Genomic DNA, 26,781 nt, shown 5'->3' with positions numbered 1-26,781 from the left:
TGGATAATTAGATAATAGTTTATAGTTAGATAATAGTTAAATTGTGGAGCACCGTGCAGCATGCAACGACATCTGGCACAAAAGCAGGGCTGACTTCCAGTGCCTTGAAAAAAATGGAACGCCAGCGCGTTTTCAGCATCCCGAAGGCCCTCTCGACGATGTTCGGTGCACGAGAATGCTTCCTGTTGTAGCGAGCCTGTACAGCATTCTGTACAGGCTCTCTGTATGGCGTCATGAGGCAGATGGGCGCACTCAGGCAAGGATACCCACCATCTCCAAGGATGCATTTTCCTGCAGGTCTAAACAGGCGGCCAGTGTACACAGGGCTGTTTTTCAGCACCCTGGCATAGACAAAAATGTTGTCCTGACAAAAATGTTGAAGAACTTCCCCTGGTGGTCAGTGATGGCCTGCAGCTATACAGAATTAAACAGCTTCCGGTTGAAGTAGCACTGCACGTCACTTGCTGGTGGTTTGATGCGGATGTGACAGCCATCTATTGCCCCAGCTACTACCCTGAAAGCTGGAGACCCTTCCAGTTGAGCAAAACCTGCTCCCACCACCTCCAGGTCATCTGCACTAGTGAAAGCGATGAGCTGCCTCAAAATGCCGATGACTGCCTTGCTCATTCTGTGCATAATGTCGTGGGATGTCAAAGGCGAGTGATACTACCCGGTATGATGCTGCATGGGCCAGCCAGTAGAGGAAAACCAGCACCTCAACGTCCTTTTCCCACCCATGGTCGCATTCAGGTTTCACTGCAGCAATCAAGGACTGGATGGACTGCCGTGAAAGTCGGAGGTTGGGGCGGAGGTCAGTGAACAAAGACGTCTCTCTGGTGTGTGAGGTCACAAGCCCTAAACTTGGCGATGTCAGTATCATGTGGAGATTAAGCAAAGAGCCTTTAGAGAACACAACCAGTGTTCCTATTCATCAAAATAGCTCCACATCTGTTCTCAGCATCTTAAGCAAAGAGCCTTTATACAAAGAGGCCATAACCAGTGCTCCTATTCATCAAAAGAACTCCACGTCTGTTCTCAGCACCTTAACAATGTCAAAAGAAGAGTATGAAGATCCCAAAACCACCATCAGCTGCACAGTCAAACACGCCAGCATGAAGAATACAAGTGTTCCATTACAAGTGACAACAAGCAAAAGTAAACAGCCAGAATGTCCAGTTTGTATCAAAGATTATCAATGTTAACTTGTATCTGTTCGTTTGTTCATTTTCCAGTGCTTATGCTCCCTGTTGCTCACTTGTCAGATTACCTGTCTTTGATGTTTTTGTTCATTGGTCATTGTTTTGCTTTATTTACTTAACTGCATGTGTCAAACTTCAAAGCCAAGTTTCACTCAAAACTATGCTTAATTTGTTATTGCATGATGTACTGCTCTCCTTGTGTGTTTCCATATGTGTGAACACAATTTAGCAGCAAGCCAAACTCCCTTCAAATAAAGACTGGAGCCAGGATGTAGTTTTCAAAACTCCTGATGTTTACTCCAATATGCTTCAAAGGAGAGTGAAACTATCAAAAACAATACACAAATAAATTGCTTTTAGTAAAAATAATACAAAATATATACACAATATAAAGGCTGACAGAGCAGAGTTACCAGTTGAGCAATTGGTGTATAAAACAACACTTAATTATTACCAAAATAGCATAGGAAATAAAGGAAATATTCTCAATTTACACATTTTACAATAATTACTTACTGACAATGCTTTCGAAGGCATGAACATTAAAGAAAACTGGAGCGGCAGTCACATGGAACTTAATGCTAGAGAGAGCTGAGCAAACTGAAACTAAAATGGCTGCTCCCTTGCTTAGTCTGGTAATTTTCAAAATAAGAGTCCCAAATGTGAAACCTAAAACAATTAATCCAATGAACATAACACTCCCCGCCTGACATCTATAAAGATGTCATCTATACCAACTGTTTAAAGGAGTTTTCTTATTTTCTAAGCAGGAGAATGACTTCAGATATAGGCCTCAAGAAAGTTTTGCTGGACCCTTCTTTAGTTACTTTAAGTTCAACCTTTCGAACCTTTCCATCTTGACCAGGGAAAACACTTGTGACGAGTGCCATAGGCCATTCATTTCGGGCCACTTGATTGTCTTTTAGTAGTACTATGTCACCCTCCTGGATGTTTGGGTACGGCTCCTGCCATTTGTGACGAACCTGCAGTGTTTGCAGATATTCCTGTTTCCAGCGACACCAAAATTGGTTGGCTAGGCTCTGTACTTGCCGCCATTGGCGTTTGTAGATGTCCTTTTCAGAGAAGTCTCCTGCTGGAGGTGAAGAACCTGCTTTTTGTGTCAAGAGCATTGCAGGGGTAAGAATCAAGGGTGAGTCTGCATCCATAGAAACAGGTACGAGAGGTCTACTGTTAATAATTGCTGTCACTTCCGCCATAAGTGTACAAAGCACTTCATCTGAGAGGTTAGAGTGTCCTTCCCGCATCAGCATTGAGTCAAGAATTCTACGAGCCAGACCAATCATTCGCTCCCATGCACCTCCCATATGGGAGGAGTGTGGTGGGTTGAAAACCCATGTGCATTCCTCGTTATTGATGTATCTTTGCACCTTTGTTTCTTTAATAACTTTGTGGAATTCAAGCTCGTTGCAAGCACCAACAAAGTTGGTTCCACAGTCTGAGTGCAGTTGTTTTGCAGGGCCACGGATCGCGAAAAACCTGCGAAGTGCATTGATACAACTCGAAGAGTCCATAGACATAATGACTTCAATGTGAACTGCACGGGTGCTCATGCAGGTGAAAAGCACCGCCCAGCGTTTACTGAGAGCTTGACCTCCTCTTGTGCGGCAAGCTACCACTGTCCAAGGCCCAAAGACATCTAAGCCAGTGTAAGTAAAGGGTGGTGACATGCTTAGTCGTTCTGGTGGCAAGTCTGACATTTTCTGCATTTCTAGTTTACCACGAAGTTTACGACAGGTTACACATCCATGAAGTATACTGCTTATGCATCTCTTGCCTCCAATAAGCCATAATCCAGCAACACGAATGGCCCCTTCTGTGAATATGCGGCCTTGGTGCTCCACACGTTCATGGTAGTGCCTTATGAGTAACGCAGAAACGTGATGCTTGCCAGGTAAGATGACTGGGTTTTTCTCTGGGTAGCTTAAATCTGCCAGTTTTAATCTGCCTCCGACTCGGAGTAGGCCGTCCTCATCTAAGAAAGGATTGAGTTTTGAGAGTGGAACTTTGCTGCTCAAGTGTGCTCCCTTAGAGAGTGTTTCGATGTCCTTGCTGAATGATTCCTTTTGCACAGAGCGGATTATCACATTCTTGGCTTTTAACAGCTCACTTACAGTACGTGCTTGTGAACAAAGGTGCCAACCGCTGCATGTTTTGGATTCATTGGTGGATCTAGAAGAGCAAGCTACATGGATGAGCGATGCAATGGCTCTTTGTAAGGATTTCCAAGAGGAGAACCTCTGAAACCTGTCAGAGGTGAGTTGTTTATCCTTCATTCCTGTGGTGCAAGCTGTCACGATTGGCCTGATTTCTGTATCTGAATCTGGGTCCACAAGCGCAAAGTTTTCTGTCATAATGAAGTCATCTTCATGTGGCTTATGCAGGAATGCCGGACCTGTAAACCAGTTAGATTTCACGAGTTGAGATGCATGGATGGACCTGGAAGCAATGTCAGCAGGATTGTGCTCTGTGGGTATGTATCGCCATTGCTTTGGTTCTGAAAATTGTCTGATTCTCTGCACCCTGTTGTGGACATAGACGTAGAAACGTTTAGTTTCGTTATAGATGTACCCAAGTACAACTTTGCTATCACTGTAGAAGGTAATAGCATCCGGTTTGAAGTCAATCTCTTGAACAATGAGTTCTGCTACCTCCACTGCTAAGACTGCGGCACAAAGCTCTAATCGGGGTATGGTAGGCTGGTTTTTTGGCGTCAGTTTTGCTTTTCCTAAGATGAAGCCAATGCTGATCTGTCCATCTCCATCTACTGCCCTTAGATATGCTACAGCTCCTATGGCTTTTGTAGACGCATCAGAGAAAACACAAATTTCTTTGTGAATTGCCTTTGAATGAGAGATGGGTGTGTAAGGATGAGGAATGTGAAGGTGTTGCAAGTCTTTCAATGAATGTCTCCATGATTCCCACTCACCACGTTTCTCCTGTGGCAGTGGTTCATCCCAGTCTGTTCCTTCAGTGGATAGCTCTCGAAGTAGAAACCTCCCCTGTATAGTGACAGGAGCCACAAGACCGAGAGGATCAAAGAGACTATTGATTATGGATAGGACACCACGGCGGGTGAATGGTTTGTCGTTGACTGATACTTTAAATGTAAATGTATCAGTCGCAGTTTCCCAATTCAGACCAAGGCTGCGTTGTGTAGGCATAGTTGTTCCACTGAGATCGAGGTCTTTGATGTCTTTTGCGTGATCTTCAGTTGGGAATGCTTTGAGTACTTGTAGACTGTTGGATACAATCTTGTGCAGCCGCAGGTTTGATTCAGAGAGGGATGCTTGTGTTCTCTTTAGTAGGTCTATTGCTTCCTCTTCAGTTGGCAAGGAAATTAGTGCATCATCCACATAGAATCCACGTTCCACAAAGTGCCTGGTGTCTGGACCGTGTTGCGGCGCACCCTTCTCTGCTGCTCGTCTTAAGCAGTAAATCGCTACTGCCGGGGAAGGGCTGTTGCCAAAGACATGGACTTTCATCTTGTATTCGACAATGTCCTTGTTAAGGTTGTTATCACGGTACCATAGGAAGCGTAGGTAATCTCTGTGATCTTCTCTCACCACAAAACAGTGAGACATTTGTTGTATGTCTGCCATCACTGCTACACACTCTTTCCTGAAGCGCATCAGGACACCAATGAGGCTGTTATTAAGGTCTGGTCCAGTGAGGAGCACATTATTGAGAGAGATACCTTCATGCTGTGCGCTGGAGTCAAATACTACCCTGATCTGATCTGTTTTTTTGGGATGATAGACTCCGAATAGTGGTAAGTACCAGCATTCATTTCCCTTTGGTAGCGGAGCTGCAAGTTCTGCATGGTCACTGTCGAATAGTTTTTGCATGAAAGTTACAAACTGTTCTTTCATATCTGGCTTCCGTTCTAGGGTACGTCGTAAGGAAGAGAGGCGGCTCAAAGCTTGATCTCTGTTGTTTGAAAGAACTGGCCGTGGAGACCTTAAAGGAAGAGGTGCCACCCAACTGTTGGAATTATCTTGGAAAACGTCTATCTCCATAATCTTTAGAAAGACTTCATCCTCGATGGAGAGTGCAGGCTTATTGTCATTCTCTGATCTCTTAAATATAGTCTGGCCGAGATTGTCTTTGCTCATGTTCCAGTGGGTTTCGAAGTCATGAGCTGTATGCAGAGCTGTTAAGTTACTGGTGATCTTTTCTTTAATGTGTACGTGACTTGTACAAGGAATAAACAGTGAGGGTCTTCCATTTTCTAAGATGTTTGTCTTGAAACTAGAAACACTGGACTTGTGCACATCTCCTAGGCATACTTCACCAACCAGAACCCATCCTAGGTCAAGTTTTTGGCCAAAGGGTGTGTTATGTGGGCCATTAATTTGTTTCCTCACTTTATGAACTCTGAGTATGTCGCGTCCAAGCAAAAGGAGGATGTGGGCTTCTGGATCCAGAGCTGGGATTTCAGCTGCAATATGCTTGAGGTGAAGTTGATGGAAAGCAGCTTCAGGTGTTGGAATTTCATCACAGTTGTTGGGTATTTCATCACATTCAATTAATGTTGGAAGCGCAAGACTAATTCCACCATTTGCCGCTTCAATCTGATAGCCGTTTGCTTTTCTTCCTGAGCACTCAATCAACCCAGCACATGTCTTTAGGCTGTAAGGAGATGCTTTGCTATTGATGTTGAATATGTCGAAAAATCTTGACCTGGCCAGAGATCTGTTGCTCTGATCATCGAGCATAGCATACATCTTTACTGCATTCTCAGGATGTCCCACAGGATACACCTTGACAAGCAGTGGCGGAACTAGAGTTTTATACATGGGGTGGCCAGGGGGTGGCCACTGCTACTTTCGGGGGTACACAGTGCACACACACACAGTGGAAAAGCATGTGGAAGGAATTGGGTCACTCTGTTTGTGTCTATAAGTGTTGAACATCCAAAATATTTGCAGAAAACAAAGCTGAAGCACCAAGGAGATAAGATACCGCATGTGTCTGTTATGAACTGCTGCGTTTATTTACAATTATTTATTTTTTAATTAGATAGAGCAGGCATCAAGCAGACGTCCTTGAAAAATGTAAACAATTTTATTGCCCATCAATATAAAATCTTGTCCTAGGAAGATTTAATACAACATAATTCTTTCTTTATAATAATTCTTTCTAATTCTAATTATTTAATTTATAATTATTTTTTTGTGTTCATTTTTGGGTGAACTATCATTTTAATCTGGCAAAATCATCTCAGCTTAAATTCCTGAATTGGGTATGTGATTGACTGCCTGTGTCTGGTAGATGCTCTGACCTGTTGCTGGTTCTGAAGTCTGACCACACTGACTCTGACTAGCCAGTGGTGATGCAAGGGCTGGGGTCTGATCTGCCTGTTAGTCCAGTCATTTTAAGACAAAATGGGGGTCAACCTTGAACAAATTGCAACAGAAGCAAACTCAACTGATTTTGTATCCTCAATATGTCCTGAGTAAGGAAAAAAAAGTCCCGAAGAATCCCATTAGGGGAACGTTTCGAAAAAGACCCAAATATATCCTATTCATACGCCTATTCATTCTTTCTCTCATGTGAATGGGGTAAAAATTTTAACCTTTAGATATCACCATGAAAATTACTGAGTTGATTACTTACATCAAGACAAACAAAAAATGTATTCCAAGTTTTTTTAAATTGTTTGTTAAGATGGACAAACGGTGCATAATCTAATTACGTATGTGCTAATTTGCATAAATACCACAACAGATCTAAACATTGGGTCTAGCCAGGTGAAAATGTCTTGTTGAATCTTGTTGACACATAACAGTAAAATACTTAATGTTAAGGTCTGAATGGAAACCCATTTAGGCTACCCATGAGCATTAATACATAGAGGCAGGAAGAAGTACTTTAGAAACCAACCTTTATTAATTATTAAGAGATGGGGTTTGGGGCTGGGTCTGTGCCTGTTTCTGGGGGACGAGTCTGAGGGAAGAACAGGAGACAAGGGTAAGGAGAATGCAGAAGACAAAAGGCAGGTAAAATAAAAAGTGAATCCCCAGAAACAGTTTTCGAAACTTTCCCCTAATGGGATTCTTCTGGACTTTTTTTTCCTTACTCAGGACATAATGAGGATACAAAATTATTTGAGTTGGCTTCTGTTGCAATTTGTTCAACCTTTTTTCATAAAATGACTGGACTATGTTTGTGCTTATTTAAAAAGAACTCCGATATCTCTCCCTTTCTTTTCATGTTTAATTGACCCTGTTCAAAAATATGACAAATTTAAAATATGATTCCAATCATATTCATATTCTAATCATCATCCAATTACCAACATTTTTATCTTAACTATTCTCGCCAGTGTAAAAAAAAAAAAAGAAGGTGTTTTTGGTCATTTTCACAATTTCATGGTGTTCAACAATTTCAATAATGTTTTATTCTAGCTTTGTGCGTCTTTTTTTTATCAACACTTGAATGTTGGTAAGTTTCATAAAAAGCAACATGAACAAAAAGCTGAGAAAATCGCATTTTTATCAAAGACTACATCTAGATCAGATTCATAATGATGATCAAAACACAGTAGATCGAGTCCATCAACACCCTACACCCATAAAGCTTCATAGTCCTATAGTGATCGCATTATGATATCGCTTGGTTCTGCTCTTCTTTGCCTGCGTTTTGATCTCCTATCCTCACATTAGCTAGAACATTTGTATACTGTAACGTACACACACGGCAAGTACTGTATATGCGTGTATTAGGCCTAATGTAGGCTATTCGGAGCAAACCACCCTGATGCTAAACCTTAAAAACTTACTTCAAATATGATGTTTTCTTATTCGGTGAAGTTCGGTAGCCTATCTTGCAACCATCTCTCGTCTTCTGCTCGTCCGTTTGAAAACTGCGCTCGCGCCGCGCTGCCGGCGAACGTAATTTTTTTTTTTTTTTAATCAGCATCAGCAACTGCCAGTAGCAAATAAAATTTTGGGGTGGCACCCGGGGTGGCCAATCACATGTCAGGGGTGTCCAGTGCCACCCCGGACCCCCCTCTGGCTCCGCCACTGTTGACAAGACATATTTTGGAGCAAGATTTTGTGGAAAGGCCATGACAAACTTCAGTGCAGAGGGAGCTCACCTCTTGTGTTGTTGGATTTTCTCCTGCATCCTCCCCGCCATGCTGTAATGGAGGACTTTGGATTTTGGGTGTCCATGAGGGTGGACCAGGATGTAGAGCTGAGTTGTGACTGTCACTGATGCACTCATCACACTTTAGAGTGATTTTGCAATCGCGAGCAAGGTGTGATGATGCACCTAAAGCAGATCCCATGCTCTTTTAGATATGCTTTTCGCTCATGGATAGTTTTCAACCTGAAGCCTCGACATTTCCTTAAAGGGTGGGGTTTGTTGTGTATGGGACAGTATTTGGCTAGATCATCTTTAGAAGGCGTTTTGTCTTGAAATGCACTATGAGAGATTTCAGTTTTGTGTACCAACACTGGCGTCTTGAAGTTAGAGCGGTTTACAGTGAGTCCTTCATACTGTGAGCGACAACTACTAGAAAAGGCGAAGCTGGGATCGTTACGTGTTTTAGCATGATTGCAAATGAATTGAGTAAAGAACGAGAAAGGAGGGTAAGTGACACCAAATTCTTCTTTTAACTTTGAGCCTTGAGAAATCCATTTCTCTTGTAAGGTATATGGCAGTTTTTCAACGATGGGCCTAATGCCGCGAGCAGTGTCTAAGTAGGCTAAACCTGGTAGATAGCCGTCTTCTTTGGCTGAGAGCAGCTCCATTAAAAGATCTCCAAGCTCTCTTAGTTTGAGGTTGTCTTTACCTGAAATCCTGGGAAAACTGTCTAACTTCTTAAACAACGCACTTTCGATTACTTCAGGTGAGCTGTAGCATTCATCAAGTCTGTTCCAGACCATTTTCAAGGCTGTGTCTGGGTTTCCTATGTGAACTGCCCTGAGACGTCTCACGTATTCTGAAGATTCTTTACCAAGCCACTTTGACAACAAGTCTAGCTCCTCACTGGCTGTAAGACCCAAGTCTTTGATTGTGTTGATAAAAGAGGACCTCCAGGCTCTGTAACTTTCAGGGCAATCATCAAAGCATGTTAAACCACTGCTCACCAGCTCACGACGTGCAAGATATTTCACTAGGTCCATCATGCCTGAAGTTTCTGAGTGTTGTGGCAAAGATCTGGATACACCACTACACTTAGCCTGTTGCTGCCATTTTTTGCTGACTGGTGTTTCTATCGACTCCTTTTTCATGTTTCTTGGGAGTTTTACTTGTTGCAGTTTTGGTACTCTTAGAGATGAAGATGTAGAACATGCATCAAGTACGACATACTGGTTATCATTCACATGCACTATACTTGGTTCAGTTTGAAAGGTAAACTGGTTCTGATCCTTTACTTGGTCTGGTTCAGATTTGCCATCATGAGACTGATCAGCGGCTAAGTCGGCCTGCTCACTGAGATATGTAGCTTGGTCCCTGACATAATCACAAACACGTTTTTCTGTGCTTTGTGCTGATGAAGAGTGACATTTCCTTTCATATGGATCCTCATCCTCTAACTCTGCTGCTGCTTCTAATATATCTGCTTCTGCACTAGCAGCTGCAGCCTCTTTTTCCAGATGTAGGGCTTCCAAGTTAGCTTGTAGTCCACCTTAATTGCAATTTCTCTCTCTGAAAAGGTAACTCGTGCACGTGCTGCCTCTGCCTTAGCTCTAGCACGTGCTGCAGCAACACCAACTGAAGATCTTGAGGATCTTGAAGTTCTACCAGAAAGACTCGGGAGAATTATTTCAATAAACCATACATTTATTGACAGCTCAGCAAGCTGATAATATACAAAGTCATTTGGCGTAGGCCCCGTCCGTAGTGCATAATCCGAGGGTATCGGATCTGCAATTCCTGCCTGAAGACGAAGGCAGGGGCGCAGCCGACCCCCCCGGGAGGTATGGACAGGACCATCCTGGTGGTGGTGGGGAGGATGGGGGTAATCGTCGCTTCAGTATCTGCGAACTCAAACATGTGTAAGTACCAAGCTTTTATACAATGAGCCTACGAATATGATTGGATAGAAGTGAAGGCAATAGGTGACATAGTAATTGAGTCTTCCCGCCAGAACTTATGCTAAAGCTTTCATTTCTTATGGAACTTTTAGAGGATGTGTCAGATGTTCTGTTACTTTTACTTTGTATCTTTCCTAATGTGGTGTGTTCTGGATACCTTTCAGCCATGATGCTCACTACTTGCTGCTGTATGCTTCTGCCAAATTGTTCGGCCAGCTGAGTTTGTCATTTCACTGTACTGCTCTCCTTGTGTGTTTCCATATGTGTGAACACAATTTAGCAGCAAGCCAAACTCCCTTCAAATAAAGACTGGAGCCAGGATGTAGTTTTCAAAACTCCTGATGTTTACTCCAATATGCTTCAAAGGAGAGTGAAACTATCAAAAACAATACACAAATAAATTGCTTTTAGTAAAAATAATACAAAATATATACACAATATAAAGGATGACAGAGCAGAGTTACCAGTTGAGTAATTGGTGTATAAAACAACACTTAATTATTACCAAAATAGCATAGGAAATAAAGGAAATATTCTCAATTTAGACATTTTACAATAATTACTTACTGACAATGCTTTCGAAGGCATGAACATTAAAGAAAACTGGAGCGGCATTCACATGGAACTTAATGCTAGAGAGAGCTGAGCAAACTGAAACTAAAATGGCTGCTCCCTTGCTTAGTCTGGTAATTTTCAAAATAAGAGTCCCAAATGTGAAACCTAAAACAATTAATCCAATGAACATAACACATGAAATAAATATGAACGGAAACATAGTCATCATAATATCATAGTGTGAAAAAAAAACAATAGTTTTCAAGAACAAAAATTTATTCTGACCTGTTTGGGTGTAATGCTTTTGTTAAAATTGCACATTTATGTTCCCTTTCGTAAAGGGAACGAGACGCTGCATCGATACTCGATACTTTGGGGAATGCCTTCGGCATGTAGCGTCTGAAGTCAACTATGCAACTATTCCAATCTTGATTGGTGCAACGTCATTACGTCACCCGTGACGTCGCATGTGACGGTGATCCGGAAGCTATAAAACGGTAACAGGAACCAGGAAATGTTAGCTTCTGGTCTTCAGCAAGCATTCTATGTTAACTTGTCTATTCTATTTGGTGTTGTTTGTCCCGTGCAAGAAGTATATATATATATGAAATGGCGAAAAAGCAGTTCAGGCAGTGTGCGTCCCCTTGCCCACGCTATTTAACTGAGGGTGACACACACTCGCTTTGTGTAGTTTGTCTGGGAGTGGAGCATGCACAGGCAGCGCTCGAGGGGTCTGTCTGTGCTAACTGTGAAACCATGCCCCTAAGAACGCTCCGCTCCCGGCGAGCTATGTTTAACGAGGCCGGCCAGCCTCGCAATCCCCATGGATCAGGTCCCGCGTCTGTTGAGGCAGCGCGGCGTCTGCATTCATGGGGATCGCAGAGGGATCTAGTGGATGATGTTGAGACGGCTTCGGCCCTTTCTCAACATTCTGAAGCTAGTTCCCATAGTTCCGCTCAGGGTGCGGAAGCCCGCGCTGCGGCTTCTTCCGCGCCGGCAGTGGAACCGATGCTCGAATTATCTGGTTCAGAGGAGCTAGATATTTTGAGCATCGAGGCAGGGGAATGTGAAAGTTCGCCACCCCATTCCCCTGCCTTTAAGGAGCTGCTAGAGGTTGTGACTAGGGCGGTGGAAAAATTAAAGATCGATTGGCCACCGGAGATGCAGGAAGCGACTAAAAAAAGCAAACTCGATGAGCACTTCCTGCAATCTCGATCACAACCTCTACGTCGGAGTCTGCCATTCTTTCCCGATCTCCACACTGAGGTGTCGAGATCGTGGAACAAGCCCTTCTCCTCGAGAGTATCTGGCCCCAATGTTCATTTATATTCTAATATTATGGGGGCCAGGGAGGAGGGCTATGGGATGATGCCCAGGGTTGAAGAGTCGTTTGCATCTCATCTCTCCCCTGACGTTGCGTCATCCCTGCGGGCTCCGGCGCTTCCCACTAAGCCCTGTCGTACAACATCGGCCTTGGTTGGGAAGGCATATATGGCGGCAGGTCGGGCTGGTAGTTGTCTGCATACGATGGGGCTATTGCAGGCATACCAGGCCGACCTCCTCAAGGAGGTGGACGAAGGCGGGGAGGTCGCCTACGACGACATCAGAGAGATGCGTCGTGTGGTTGACTTGTCTCTCCGTGCTACCAAGGAGACGGCCCGTGCCATCGGCCGCTCCATGGCAGCACTGGTAGCTACGGAGAGACACCTGTGGCTGAACCTGTCGGGCATCGGGGACAAGGACAGGGCTTGTCTCCTCGATGCCCCGGTTTCGCCTTCTGGCCTTTTCGGCGACGGTGTCAACAATGTCGTCGATAGGTTTCAGGAGGCGAAACGACAGTCAGACGCATTTAAAGAGCTTATCCCCCGCCGTCGCTCCAGGTCTCGTGGGTCTGCTGCCAGGGGGCAGTCCCAGGAGGCCGCCGCCAGCTCCTCACACCTGCTGAGGCAGAAGGAGACAGAGGCAACATTCTCCCCCCCAAGGGGCCTGGAGACAGAGGCAACATTCTCAGTTGAAGTCTTCCAAGCTGAAAACAGATCTGAGGACTGTTATTCAGGCGAGGAAGGCTTCGACTAAGAGGCCATGACGGGACATCCAGGCCTCTGAGGGCATCCCCCTCCTTGTGGGCGTTTTAAAACTTCGCTCCGCGGAGCCCTCAGGAAATCGATGTTGCTTCCCGCCGTCAAGTGCGCTTCGGGACGCATCGACTTCTAGCGAATGTATCACACAGTGTGTTCCCTTGAAATCTAGGGCCATAAAACATTTGCTACCTCTCACGAGGCCTGTAGAAAAAATGATTCGGTTAGTTCCTGCCAGAAAATTGCTTCAGGTCACCGAAAATAAAAATGAAAATGATAATAAAAATGAAATTAAGGATGTGAATGCACCTGAGGTCAGTCCTGAGAGACTGATTCCCTTAGTAGATTATTTAGACACCTGGAAAGGTCTTCAAAATATATCTCAGTGGGTCCTGAATACAGTTGAGAAGGGATATAGAATCCAGTTTCAGTATAGACCACCCAAATTTAGTGGTGTTATTCATACGCTGGTATCTCCTGATCAGGCTCAGGTGATGGAAGATGAAGTTCAGTCTCTCCTAGCTAAGGAGGCCATAGAATATGTGCCCTTAGAGCAGAGGGATTCCGGGTTCTACAGACGGTACTTCATAGTTCCAAAGAAGGATGGTGGGTTGCGTCCCATTATAGATCTTAGGGTTTTGAATAAATCTTTGAGGAGATTCAAGTTCAAAATGTTAACTATACCTATGATTGTTCAACAAATCAGATCCGAGGACTGGTTTGTGACGATAGATCTTAAGAATGCATATTTTCATATCTCCATCATCCCACATCACAGGAAGTTTCTTAGATTCGCTTTTGGGGGGAAAGCTTATCAATACAGGGTTCTTCCTTTCGGCCTAGCCTTATCCCCTCGCACCTTCACTAAATGTATGGATGCTTCCCTTGCTCCTTTGAGACTTCAGGGGATTCGCATCTTAAATTATATAGATGACTGGCTCATTTTGGCTCAGTCGAAGGAACTAGCAATTCAACATCGAGATGTTGTTTTGCGTCATCTGAGGTGCTTGGGGTTGAGACTCAATGTGAAGAAAAGTTCCTTAACTCCTCTTCAGAGGACTACGTTCCTGGGAGTAGAGTGGGACTCAGTTACGATGCTGGCACAATTGTCTCCGGCTCGTATTAATACTATTTTACACACGATGAAGAGCATTAGGTTAGGCCAGGCTATCACTGTCAAACATTTTCAAAGAGTTTTGGGTCTTATGGCTGCAGCTTCCACGGTAATACCCTTTGGTCTGCTCCATATGAGGGCCTTGCAGTGGTGGCTCAGGAACAAGGGATTTTCTCCTCGGGGAAACCCTTTTCGCACGATCAGAGTTACGCGCAGATGCCTTCGTTCTCTGGTCATGTGGAAGAAACCATGGTTCCTGTCTCAAGGCCCGATTTTGGGAGCACCATGTCAGAGGAAGACTCTGACTACGGATGCATCCCTCACGGGCTGGGGTGCGGTTATGGAGGGCCGTTACACCCTAGGTACTTGGAAGGACCATCATCTCACATGGCATATTAATCGCTTGGAGATGTTGGCTGTATTTTTTGCCCTGAGGCACTTCCTTGTGGACCTCAGAGGCCATCATGTTCTTTTTAGGACAGACAATATGTCGGTGGTCTCTTATATCAACCGCCAAGGAGGTTTGAGATCTCGCCCTCTTTGTAGACTGGCGCATCAGATTCTTCTTTGGTCCCAGGATAGATTTCTCTCTGTCAGATCTATTTATATTCCTGGGGTTGAAAATATGGGAGCAGACATCCTGTCGAGGCAGGGGCTGAGGCCCGGGGAATGGCGGCTCCACCCTGAGGTGGTGGAGCTTATATGGAGAGAGTTTGGCCGGGCGGAGGTTGACCTGTTCGCTTCTCTTGAGAACTCTCATTGCCCGCTCTGGTACTCTCTCTCACACCCAGCTCCTTTGGGCTTGGATGCTATGGTACAGGCGTGGCCGAGGTCACGTCTGTACGCTTTTCCCCCGATCGCTCTGCTCCCTGGGGTTCTAGAAGGGGTCAGGAGGTACGGAGTGAGATTAATAAATTCCACTAGAAACAAACTGTTGTATTATTTTATTTTAATTTAATACTGTGAAGCTGCTTTGATACAATCTGTATTGTGAAAAGCGCTATACAAATATACTTGATTTGATTTGATTTGATTTGATTTGAGATTACTCCTTGTAGCCCCATACTGGCCGGCCCGAATTTGGTTTTCGGACCTTATAAGTCTTTTGGAGAGTCCTCCATGGGAAATCCCTATTAGGAGAGATCTCTTGTCTCAAGCTGGTGGTACATTATTTCATCCAAGACCAGAGTTGTGGAGACTTTAGGTCTGGCCCCTGAGGGGGTCCCACCCATAACAGGGTTGCCCTTTCCACCGAGGTGGTCAGGTCATCCATTCTAGAACCCCACTCTACTAGGAACTAAACAATTAAGTTAGGGAGGGCATTGAACCCAGTGTTATTACTGCCCACTGGCTTCAGTACTGGTGTTCCATCCTACTCTCTAACGGGATCTCCCGTTCATGCTTAGGGCCTCTGTGGCGGCCTTAATGCCCTCCGCAAGCTTCTAAGGGTGTGCACGTAGGGACATAGGGCACACAATCCTGTAGATTGGAGGATGAATCCTTTCATCCAGCCTATTGGCATCAGGCTGATGGGCTATCCCTGGCACCAATCATGTCCTGTGGATGACATATATGAATATATATGAGTATATATGAATATATACAAGAATCTATTGAGTCTGCTTCCTGCTCGTCTTACTCCCTGGAAGAGTGGTGGTGCTGCCCCCTCTTACTTGCTAGCGTGGGAGCCACTCTACATTATTTTTGCCCCAGTACTGAGGTGCCTGTAGGCAATATCATGATTCTTCAGGTATTCCATCCTCCATCGCATGTGTCGGATGATCAAGGTCATAGCCTTGGAGGTTCCTATATAGGCCTCAGGCTGAGAGGAGTCAGTCCATCTAGTTATGTCAAGGGTCAGGAGCTATTTCCCTTTATTAAAAAGACAGCTGGTTATCTAAAACCATTCATATCTGAAGTACAAGGTGCGCTTTTGCCTTCACCTCTTATCTAATGCTTTCTACTGTCTGTGGCTCCCATCCAGGAGGTCAGTCGAGTCTCCGGCTCCAGACCTCCTCTTCCTACACCAAATCTTATGACAAGCTAGTTTGGATCTGCCCTCTACTCATTCTATCGTCCATGAGTGTACCAGATGTTTTATACCAGGGCGTTTTTCTCTCAGTGTGGCGGCGTGGGTATTCGTTCCCCAAAGTATCGAGTATCGATGCAGCGGGAGTTCCCTTTACGAAAGGGAACGTCTTGGGTTACTGGTGTAACCCTCGTTCCCTGAGTAGGGAACGAGACGCTGCATCCCTCGGCCACACTTTTCGCGCCCCTGAGAACAACTTGCTTTGACCAATTAGAAGCTAACATTTCCTGGTTCCTGTGACCGTTTTATAGCTTCCGGATCACCGTCACATGCGACGTCACAGGTGACGTAATGACGTTGCACCAATCAAGATTGGAATAGTTGCATAGTTGACTTCAGACGCTACATGCCGAAGGCATTCCCCGAAGTATCGAGTATCGATGCAGCGTCTCGTTCCCTACTCAGGGAACGAGGGTTACACCAGTAATCCGAGACGTTTTGTCCTGCTTACTGTACCACCTTTTCATGTCATCTATAACAGTTATGTTTGTAATGTTCTATGTTTCAAATCAAAAATATTTCATTTTGGTTTGACATTTATGTTGTTTTACAATTTTAAGCAATAAATCTTTGTGTTTGCAACTTTGCATGATTTAGTCCAGCTCTTATGTGGTTCTTACAATCAGAAACTTTGCATACTTTACATTCTGGTCCTGTTTCATCAGTATTTAGATAAATTAGAATATTATTGTGACTCTGCACACAGTAAATCCACTTATGGTGACCACCAAAGTCACCATATTGACATTTACAATCAATAAGGCATGCAAATGTTTTGTTGTAAGGATGTAGTGTGTACTTATATGTCAGTATTAGTTAATGTCTGAAATGATACTTGGGGCAAAAAAGGAATATGCTTGAGCATATTTTTATAAAGTGTATGGTAAAATGCGGAAACAATGAGTAAGAGAGAGGACAATGTTATATGTTTGTCACTTCTGTGTACATTTAGCAGTGTGTGCAAATGAATGTGTGTGAGTACACGCAGGCATTACATGTGGCCGCCATGTTCTTAATTATACACTAACTAGAAGCCTTAGACACATTGGACTTTAAATTCAGGATGTGTGATTTATGTTTGGGTACATGCTTATCCTGTTCATATGCCCCATGTACATGTGTTTTCTTTTCCAGGGGAGCTCTGAACTGCAAGATGTTCTGGAGGAGGATGAGTTCAGAAGTCTCTGGTCTACTGCCACCTCATTCATCTTCCTATTCCTCTTTTCTCTGACATACAGCGCTGTACTTAGTCTCTTCAAGGTAACCCAAACATTACTAAATTGACTACAGATAATTTTAAATAAGATGATAAATAAGATAGTTACAGTTTGTGGCGAGCAAGACCAGGCCGAGGGCCGTGAGAGTGGCACGAGTAATAACGCCAGCGGCCTCGTGCCGCTCGCTCACGGCCCTAGGCCTTGTAATGCTCGCCACACAGTTATTTACATATCGGCTTCACTTTGGATTACATTATGTAACTAAAATGGGTTTTTATTATTGATCTTATTGAATTTTTCCAGATGAAGCACTGATGATTTTTAAAAAGAACTTCCGAAGACCCCAAGTTTTCTTATTCTGATGTTGAATCTACATAATTTGCCTCTATTCACACATTTTTGAAGATATTGACAAATATGTACTGAAAGGTGTTTTTTAAAAGATCTTTACAAAAACTGATGAAATGCAAAATTTTGAGTCATGAACAATGTGTTTAAACAAGTTTCAGTTTTTAAATAACATTTCAAAGTGTTTAAATTCATTTTAACTTTTTTTTTATGTCAGGCGGTACAAACAAAATATAGTTGTACCACCTGACATGGAAAGTGTACCAGCCTACCCATACATGAAATCAGCAGTCTTTACCAGTATTTGAGAGAGATCTACAAATCTTTTCACTCTGCTTCAAGGATAAGTTGAGGACATCTGGATGATGTATTATCATTACTGTTATTACCTTGTCAATTTATAATCAAAGAGCCATGTTTGCATGTTCCACACATTTGAGAATAAACAAATTGGTGGACAAAAGTTTTTCAATTCTCAACAGCTTTACAATAAAACTACTGATATTTATAAAATGTGTTTTTTTATACCTTTCACAAAGGTTTCAAAACTAAAATGATTCCATAGTATTTAGTTTTTAATTTTGTATTATTAAGACACCATTTTAAATAATTTTCTTAGTTCGGACAGTTGCACCAAATATTGGGGGTTTAAGATAAAAACGAATTATTTAAATATACTAAAAATGAATTTAAACTAAATAGGTTTAATAGAATAAAGTGTTATAGAATAAGTGTCATGCATTTATCAAATTATTTCAAAAGGAAATAATGCACTTGGACACAAAAATATGCACGTCAGGTCATTTACCCCTCTACATTTAAGAAGAACTGATTATCATAGATTCAAGCTAAACCAAACTGATTAACTGATTAAACTGCACACAATGACTATATATTCCTAGAAAAGCTTTAGTTTAAGGTACTATTGCAATGTAGATGTGTTTCTCTCAGTTTCAGTTGTTGTATTTGAATATTTTGTCTCTGGGGATTGAGAATCACCAAAGCAGACGGAGCAGATGCAAACATCTGAGCGCTCAAGGAAACATTTTAATAATAGCCAAACTATAATAAATGTATCTACACGCAATAACAACTAAGCTTGATGAGCTAAACAATTCAAAACAATTTACAATGCCGTAAAATGTATAAATGTATAAAAATGTATTTAATTGTAACAACATCCTCTTTATGTGTAGTCTACATTACAACTAATACTTAAGATTTACATTTTGTGGTCCATCCAATTTGCTTTGCTTTTATGCAAATGTGGTGGGCAAGTGTTTACTTTGACTAAGTTCTCTCTAATGAATTTCAGAAAGTCAGAATTAGATCTATTCGAGAGCGTCTGTGTATTCAGGGTCTGTCTTTCTTCCTCTTTTTCCCCTCACACCTGCTGAAGTGAAACGTTCATGTTTATGACTAACAATTCTTGGAAATGTTAAAATGTTTACATTTCAAACCAAAGCCTGCAACAATAAACATTAAATATATATTTTATCAATCCTATACCATGGTTTATTTTACTTACATTGCTTAGTTTTTTTTTTTTTTTTTTTTTTTTTTTTTTTTTTACAATTGCTAACAAGTGTTTAGTACTTTTTTCTAAATTCTTAACACAGCAACACCTGCATCACACAAACAGTCAAATAGTTAATTTTCTGTCCAAAACCACATTATGTTACATTAAATACACATTAAATACCAACTCTCCATTCAAAATGAAAAAAAAAAAAACCTTTTCTATATGCATTAACTCTATCAAAACAAGGCAAACTTAATTCAGTATCTAATAATTCTGTTTAAACACCATTTTCTATCCACCTGGGACATATAGTTAATAATAGCACTGAATATCAAATTACTAACAGTTGATGGCATTAAAAAAACTGCATTACTTGTCATGTTTCAGTTCTCTCAGCATACAGACAATATATAATCCACTGTTTTTTATAATTCACTTTTCTTATACTTTTCCTTATACTTTCAACCATTCTTGGTTGAGTGTTGAATGTGTGCATTTTGTTGGCAATATACTTTATAGAAGTGAATGAGTCATTACTTTATAGAATGTAATGTAAAGTAGGAAAAAATAGCTACACAAGTTACATAATTGCTCAGGGCACTGGTCAAATGGGTCCCCTATACGCAGAACTTCAGTTGAAATTGCCTTGCAGGGGTGGGGGTGTCGATGGTGCCCCCTTGGTAGTTTATGCCCTTTCACAGACCTTAACAGAAGATCCAACATACATGGTTTTTGGTTCTGCGTTTGTAAAAAACAAAACAAAACAAAAAAACATAAAGATGCAGAATATCACACATTCTTACTTCTCTCCCCTTCCTCTTCTCCTCCCTTGTCCTGAACTACTCCTGTCCTCCCTCAATATTCCTCTCCCTTGTCCAGATATTACAGTTTTTTACAATCGTTATAGGACACATACACAGTTTTCAATACACTTTTTCGAAATCCTTAACACAGTTCTCATAACCAGCTTGGCACAGCAGTTAATATCACATTCAAAATGCACTAAAGCTGACAGAACAATTCATTCAGGTCTCAAATCAACTCATTCTTCCAGAACATTAACAAAGGTTGACAACGAACAAACAAACTTTGTCACTCATAAAACAATGACCTAAGAAAATACAACGGGCAGCAGTACACTATGTTTTCTTTTGTAAAGTCTCTTTACGAAGCAAGAATGACACTCTCAGTCTCTGATGTTTATAATTCACTTATAAATTGGCCTGTAGAGTTTTGTTGATGTAGAGAGAAAAGAACTGATGTAATTTGAAATATAGTCATTGAATACCTACATTTTGTGCCAAAGCAATGACAAATGATCCCCAGTTTAGCTCACATAGACTGATGTTTTGCTCATGTGAAAGGTTTGAGAAATGTGTCCAAGGGATTGTAAAAATAACTAAAAAAAATGTTTTCTCCTTTCTCAATCCACATTGAACAAAACCTGTTATTACTGTGTATGTCCATGTAATAGAAATAATTGAGCTGAGCTGCTGTTGTTGCAGAAGTGGAGGCTTTATACTTTATTTGGGTTTGGAACATTATGTCTTCATTTCTGGCATGCTTGACAAGAAAGATCCATGATTTTGGTATTGTGTAAGCTTGTGTGAGAAGAAAATTAAAGCATTTTAGAAACATGTTAACTGCATATTGTGTGAAAATATAAAAAGTAGACTACTTAAAAAAAATACTTGTTAAGTTCATAATTAGGGCCCAAGGTTAATTCAAACCTTAAAAAAACATAATAAAAACATGAGAAATTCAAAAAGAGCATCCAGATCAAGAACAAAGAGGCCAGGGAAATATGATTTTTCACTTGATTTATTGAAATGTGTTTTCAATGTTAATTAAAAAAATTAATTTAAAATAAAAAATAAACACAAATACTTGTTACAATATATTACTGAAATATTTAAAAGAGCACGTTTCAAACTTGTGCATTTTCGAAATTATGCACAAGTTTCATGCATTTGGATGAGGAGCACGGTTGTTTTGTAAAGGCCTTTGCGCCATCAAGTGGTAATATTGACGTTAACCGGGAACAGTGAGAAAAACATATTTGATGTTACTATTTTTCTCAATTGATTTGACACATTTCTTCTAATGAATGTAGTTGTTCTCAAAACAATTAACACGGTTTAATATTCACTGCATAATGAAGCACTGCAGTTTATTCTAGTAATGCATTTATTAAAAGTAAATACTATCTTCAAAACTACAGGTGTGTTCTCTATTGTTTTTTTAATAACATATTCAGCTATTGGCATACAAATACACTAATAAAGATACATGTTTATCATATAGTTCTTCAATGAGGGTTTTTGTTATAGAAGTTCTACTGTCTGTACTGTTTGGTGGCATTTTTTAAAAGTGGCACGCTCTTATTGCATTGAAAACAAACTTGGTCATCCACCTCAGTGTTCTAGACTTTAATTCTGAAAAATGTTTGGACATTTACAGAACTTGCCATGCTAAGGCTGTCTGAAAACTACAAATGTACACTATCAGCAATCACAATACTCATAAAAATAGATGTGTAATGCCATATAACACTTTGGATCTGTTTAGCTTCTCCCAAGAAGAGGCCATGAGCGTGATTCCCATTTCTTTTAAAAGTCTGCACCTTTTACATCTCTTCACTTCTCTTCCATCCTGCTGTCCCCTTTCTTTCTGTTCATGCAATTTCTCCTCTTATTCATTCCACTACACCAATGCCCTTTTCCTTTTACCTTTTCCCCATTCTCCTCTTTATGCCCTCTCCTTCTCTTAAACTCTCTCCTCCTCTCCCCTCATCTTTTTCTACCTGTTCCACTCTTCCTCTCGTTACACCCCTTCCTCAACTCCCTCCACCACTCTGACTGACGCCTCTTTCTTTTCCCCTTCTCATGCTTTCTTATTATTTGTATAACAATGTTTGTTAATTTTGAAGAAAAAAAAAATACAATTGTGATTGCTGTGTAAATTTCCTGTGATGTGTGTATTATCAACCCTGCACATACCAGTTTGGGGCCTACTGAAATCATTCCATGTGAAATTGAGTGTTAATTGTTTTGAAAGCAGGGATCTGATCTTAGAGAAGAAAATCTATTGTAGATCTAACATTCATCTAGAACATCCATTTAAAAAAAACATTACTGACAGAAGTCCCAGACCAGTTGCAAAGTATAAAGTCACTTTATTTCATTGGAACATCTCTTTTAATTATCATGAATTAAAACTAAATTATTGATTAGTTCATTTTTAGTAATATATAGGCTACTATAACATGACCAAACACGTCAAACATTGAATAGAGCTCAATATCAGATGTGTCAGATATCAGATATTGGCCCGAGATGCTGGAGGCTCCCAAAAGAATATATGGATAGATATTCATCCAAAGCTAAACAACATTAAATAGCATGGCTGGATTCAAATATAAGCAAACTATGAAATCACAAAATTAATTAATTTCAATTTGATGTATAGACAAAAGGACAACTGCCATTATCTGGAGGCAACAAACATTTCAACGCTAAATAGTCCAGTACTGTGACGGGCCAGTAGGCGGAGCTAAAAGTCAGAGGAATCACCAGGGTTAAACTAAAAGCCTCTTCCGTGTTCCCCAACAGCCTAATGAACTTTTGATGCGATATTAATAATTCACTGTTGGATTATGGCACTTTCTGAAATGCTTTTCTTAGCAGTGGCTGTTCTTTTTGTTGCGAATTGTGCGGTTAAGAAAACGTTTATCTTCAAAAATGCACATTTTTTGTGAACAGGGTTCCCATGCACGATCATGGACATCAATATCAGATTTTCAGGAATATTAATTAAAATGAATAAAATATTAAAGATTAATGGAAAAGTTGGCTAGGAAGATTGTAAGTTTAGCGTCTGATAATTTTATTGAGATAGCCTATAACCTTTATTCAAGTCACTTAATTCATTCTTAATTTTCACTTAAATTCTTATTTTCAACAACATCCTGGCAGTAGAGTTAAAATCTCCTGAAAGACAAAAACATATATTGCTATGCACACATAGCCTACATTAAATTAAAGCATACATGCAGGCTGTGATAAAAAAAAGAAAAAAAGAAAAAAAGTGATAAATATTGCTCCATAATATAGCTCCTTTTTTGTATGCTGGATTATTTGTTGTTTGAACGACTTTTACGGTCATTTTTTGAAAAGTCTGTGGATTCTCTTTTAGGCTAGGTTATAAACACTAGAACTGGAGCATTAGTTATTGTCTGGCTTTACGCCACTGTGATAACAACTACCACGATGATTTACACGTGTACATAAACCCTAGGATACCCGAGACTAATGCCCTGTCCAAATACCCACACTTGCGGTCTTTGCACTTGACCACTTGTCTACTTACATGAAGTATTTTCTTTTATTTGGCCCAAGTGTTCAAGTGTGCGTGAAGAGTGCAAGTGTAGAACTTTAATTACCCGATAGGACACATAGTGTTGGATTATTTTTTTATTTTTTTTAAGTGTTTAGAGATAATACTTAAATGCTTTGCTTAAAAAAAATCTAGTCTGTTCAGTTACAGAATATTAAGTCGCTATTGTACGGGTGCTTAACGTATAAAAAGTAGTTGCAAAATTGTACAAAATACACAGCCTACTAATCTTTGCACCAATAAAATATGCAAAACTTCATGTTTTACTACCAAATTGTAATGTCTAATTAATTTAACTTACAGTGGATTGGTATGTTTCCCTCGACATCTCGCGCTTTCGGGGCACGCGAGTTGCCGAACATAATGCATGATGTATAAGACAATTCACCATGACGTCACAACAGTAATAGACGTTCTTCCGGGTGGCAAAAGCCGAAGCGTTCCTATGGCAACGCTAGTAAATTGCAAGCGGCAACCTCCCCGTCTCTCTCTTGAAACCAACACGGAAGTGAGTTAAACTGCAATTCATTAACTGGCCGCTTGGGCTGGCTGCAGAAGTGAGTCAAATCTGTATCTCCCCCATGTTAAAATTACCAACTTTACAGCAGAAAAAAAACATGTTTACAGCCTGGATCTCTGGCTTTGGTCTATACAGCTAATTTTGCCCTTCATAACAACTGTGAGGGGGGTGAATTTTTTTATAACTCATCCGTTTAGTTGATTAATATTTAAATTTAAGGGTGTGGCCACTTGAGTGACAGATGGATTGCCGCTGTCAATGCTAGCCCTTTGTCTGCTGTTACTAGCCGTCACTTCACCTCAGCAAGTGTTAGCTGCTGAACTTGCCTTCTCTGCAGTGTTTGTGCTTTTTTTCGGGATTATTTCATACAATTTAATACACCCATTACTTGGGTACAAAGCCCACGTCTTTGGATTCCGTCGTTGTCGTCGAGTATCGTTCGAGAGAACAACCAGCGCTGTATTTCAGTTGTTTTCCTCTGTGAACATGCACTAATGGATGTCTGACAATTTCGTTGCTTTTTGGAGTTTTCAAATTTAAAAAACGTCAATAAAGGCTTGTTCGTTCTGCTCTCACGGAACAGATAGATTATAATATTCTTATGTACCGTCAGATGAAATCATGCAGGCGTCGGCGCTTTCTCCGTCCGTACTATAAATGCACATGAATGAGCGCGGATTTTCTAGCGCATTTACTTGCACTTCAAAGGCAATATATCTATGGTTTAACTCATTTGAGAGGCGGCCAAAATCAGAATTTAAAATGGACTGAATAAGCTCTCTACGAACTTGACGATCGATGCCGCGCTGACGGACCATAAGAAAGAGTGATTGACATGTACCATGCACATAAATCACTGTCACACACACACTCTCGAAGTAATATTAAGTTACTGCATAATAAATTTTCAACTAGCAGAATAGTACAGAATCACAATACACAGTCTCACTTGTAGCCATGTCTTTTAACTATTATAATATTTTGAAGGGCAAAAATAGGAACTTTTAATTGGCTTTACATCATCAGCTAACTCGATCACGTCGAGCTAGGTGATTTCAGATAGCCAGGCTCATATCTATGGCCAGGTTCCTCAGCTCCACCAAAGCCCGTCACGCCCCGCCTATTTGCCTATTTTCTGTTATCCGGGAGTGACGCAAGGCCAAGATGGCGACGGCCGGTGTGGTGAATAATCGGGTCCGGCTGAAGAAATGGGTCCGGGCTTAGGACCCAATTAGTATGCCAGTAGTATGCCTGATCTAAATCTGTTCTCGCGATACGGTAAGGCAGTATCAGTGCAGTAATATCAGGTAAAGCTCATAGCACGATCATCGGATAACGTTAGCTGAATGCTATGCTACTATCTAAGCTAACTAAAAAACACACTAACAACGAGAAATGTTCAATTTCACAATCTATAGCTTCGGTTAAATACTAGTATATGAAACGTATAATGTAAAATACATTAAATACATTGATGACTCGTTATAACGTAGTACAAACGTCTTCTATAATAAAGTGATTTTGTATGATTTATAACCAGGCACTTAAGCGATTACCCATAAAACGTGCTTTGAACCAATCGGATTGCTTGGGTCCTAAGCCCGGACCCATTTCTTCAGCCGGACCCGATTGTTCATCACACCGGCTCCGCCTACTTTAGGCTTCAAAAATGCTCTTCAGAAACCTACGGGTGACGTCACGGACACTACGTCCATATTTTTTTACAGTCTATGGTAAATTGCTTGGAAGGGAGGCCCACTGTCGACAGTAAAAATGTAATAAAAAAAAATAGAAATATAGGCTACTGCATTTTTTTTTATCATAATAACAACTGTGTTTAATGATATAAGTAAAAAAATATAATAAATATGTAATATAGTAGGCCTACACATAATTAGCAAAATACTCTCTAGCTCTTTTTTTCTAGCCAAAATAACGTGCTATATAGCCTATCATAGTCATTAAATGGCTTTCATGTTATGTGACAATTGTTCTCCAGCTGTTATATTGACCTTTGCGCGGTTGAAAAACACTGATTGGTCGATATTATGTATCAGGAATATACATTTCGGTAAGTTGTGTGAGAAAATGGATGTGTGGCGTGAGAGCGTGTGAAAGGTGACAATTGCGTGAGTCTCACGGCGAATGCGTGAGAGTGGGCAGCCCTCTTTCACTTCAGGCAGTGACCGGCAATGGGTCTGATCTTCAAAAGAGACAAGTTTACTAATATTAAATTTCCCCGGCGGAAGATAAATGCTCTGCTGTGATTTTGTAGATGGACCGTTTTGAGAATACGAAGCAGAGTTGAAGGGCAAGCAGGGTTGGCAGCAGAAATGTAAACGTTGGATGAATCATATATTTTAGGGGATCGTTAAGATTTCCTACTTTTGACGACACAACGTCCACTCGCTACAACCCCCTCACCCACAGGAAATCGATGAAACCCCTACACTTTTTGCTGTATATCTGGCAGCGCAACCCCAAACACAACACGTTTTCATCATCGTTTCAACTTTGATCAACAACAAGGTTTTTAACTATGTAACGTTAAAGGAGAACTCCGGTCAATTTTAACATTGAGCTCATTTTTTTTGTACATTTGGAGTGCTGTCAGTACAGAGAACAACGTCAAAAATCGGTGTTATCCTCTTTTTAAAATTTGCACCCTGTTGACTT

General features: G+C 41.1%; 2 long non-coding RNA genes across 3 annotated transcripts in view; one reads left to right on the top strand and one right to left on the bottom strand.

The window, feature by feature from the left end:
- The window catches only part of LOC311098129, a 38,539-nt gene extending 20,364 nt beyond the window's left edge, over positions 1–18,175 (top strand). The window contains exons 2-3 of the long non-coding RNA XR_014609378.1: positions 17,238–17,363; positions 17,624–18,175. This is a non-coding gene — a long non-coding RNA (uncharacterized lncRNA). The remainder of the gene's footprint in view (positions 1–17,237; positions 17,364–17,623) is intronic.
- On the bottom strand, positions 852–10,876 carry LOC311096288. 2 transcript variants are annotated; one of them, XR_014608989.1, is made up of 3 exons: positions 10,835–10,876; positions 10,425–10,643; positions 852–1,524 (listed from the first exon to the last, which is right to left on the bottom strand). It is a non-coding gene; the product is annotated as an uncharacterized lncRNA (long non-coding RNA). The 2 variants fall into 2 exon arrangements; XR_014608990.1 differs by lacking the exon at positions 852–1,524 and adding an exon at positions 9,970–10,210.
- Positions 18,176–26,781: the final 8,606 nt, after the last annotated feature.

Source organism: Abramis brama (genome assembly GCF_963993115.1).
Source record: "Abramis brama genome assembly, chromosome: 1".
Classification (NCBI taxonomy): Eukaryota; Metazoa; Chordata; class Actinopteri; order Cypriniformes; family Leuciscidae; genus Abramis; species Abramis brama.
This window is presented reverse-complemented; position numbering and strand designations above follow the sequence as displayed.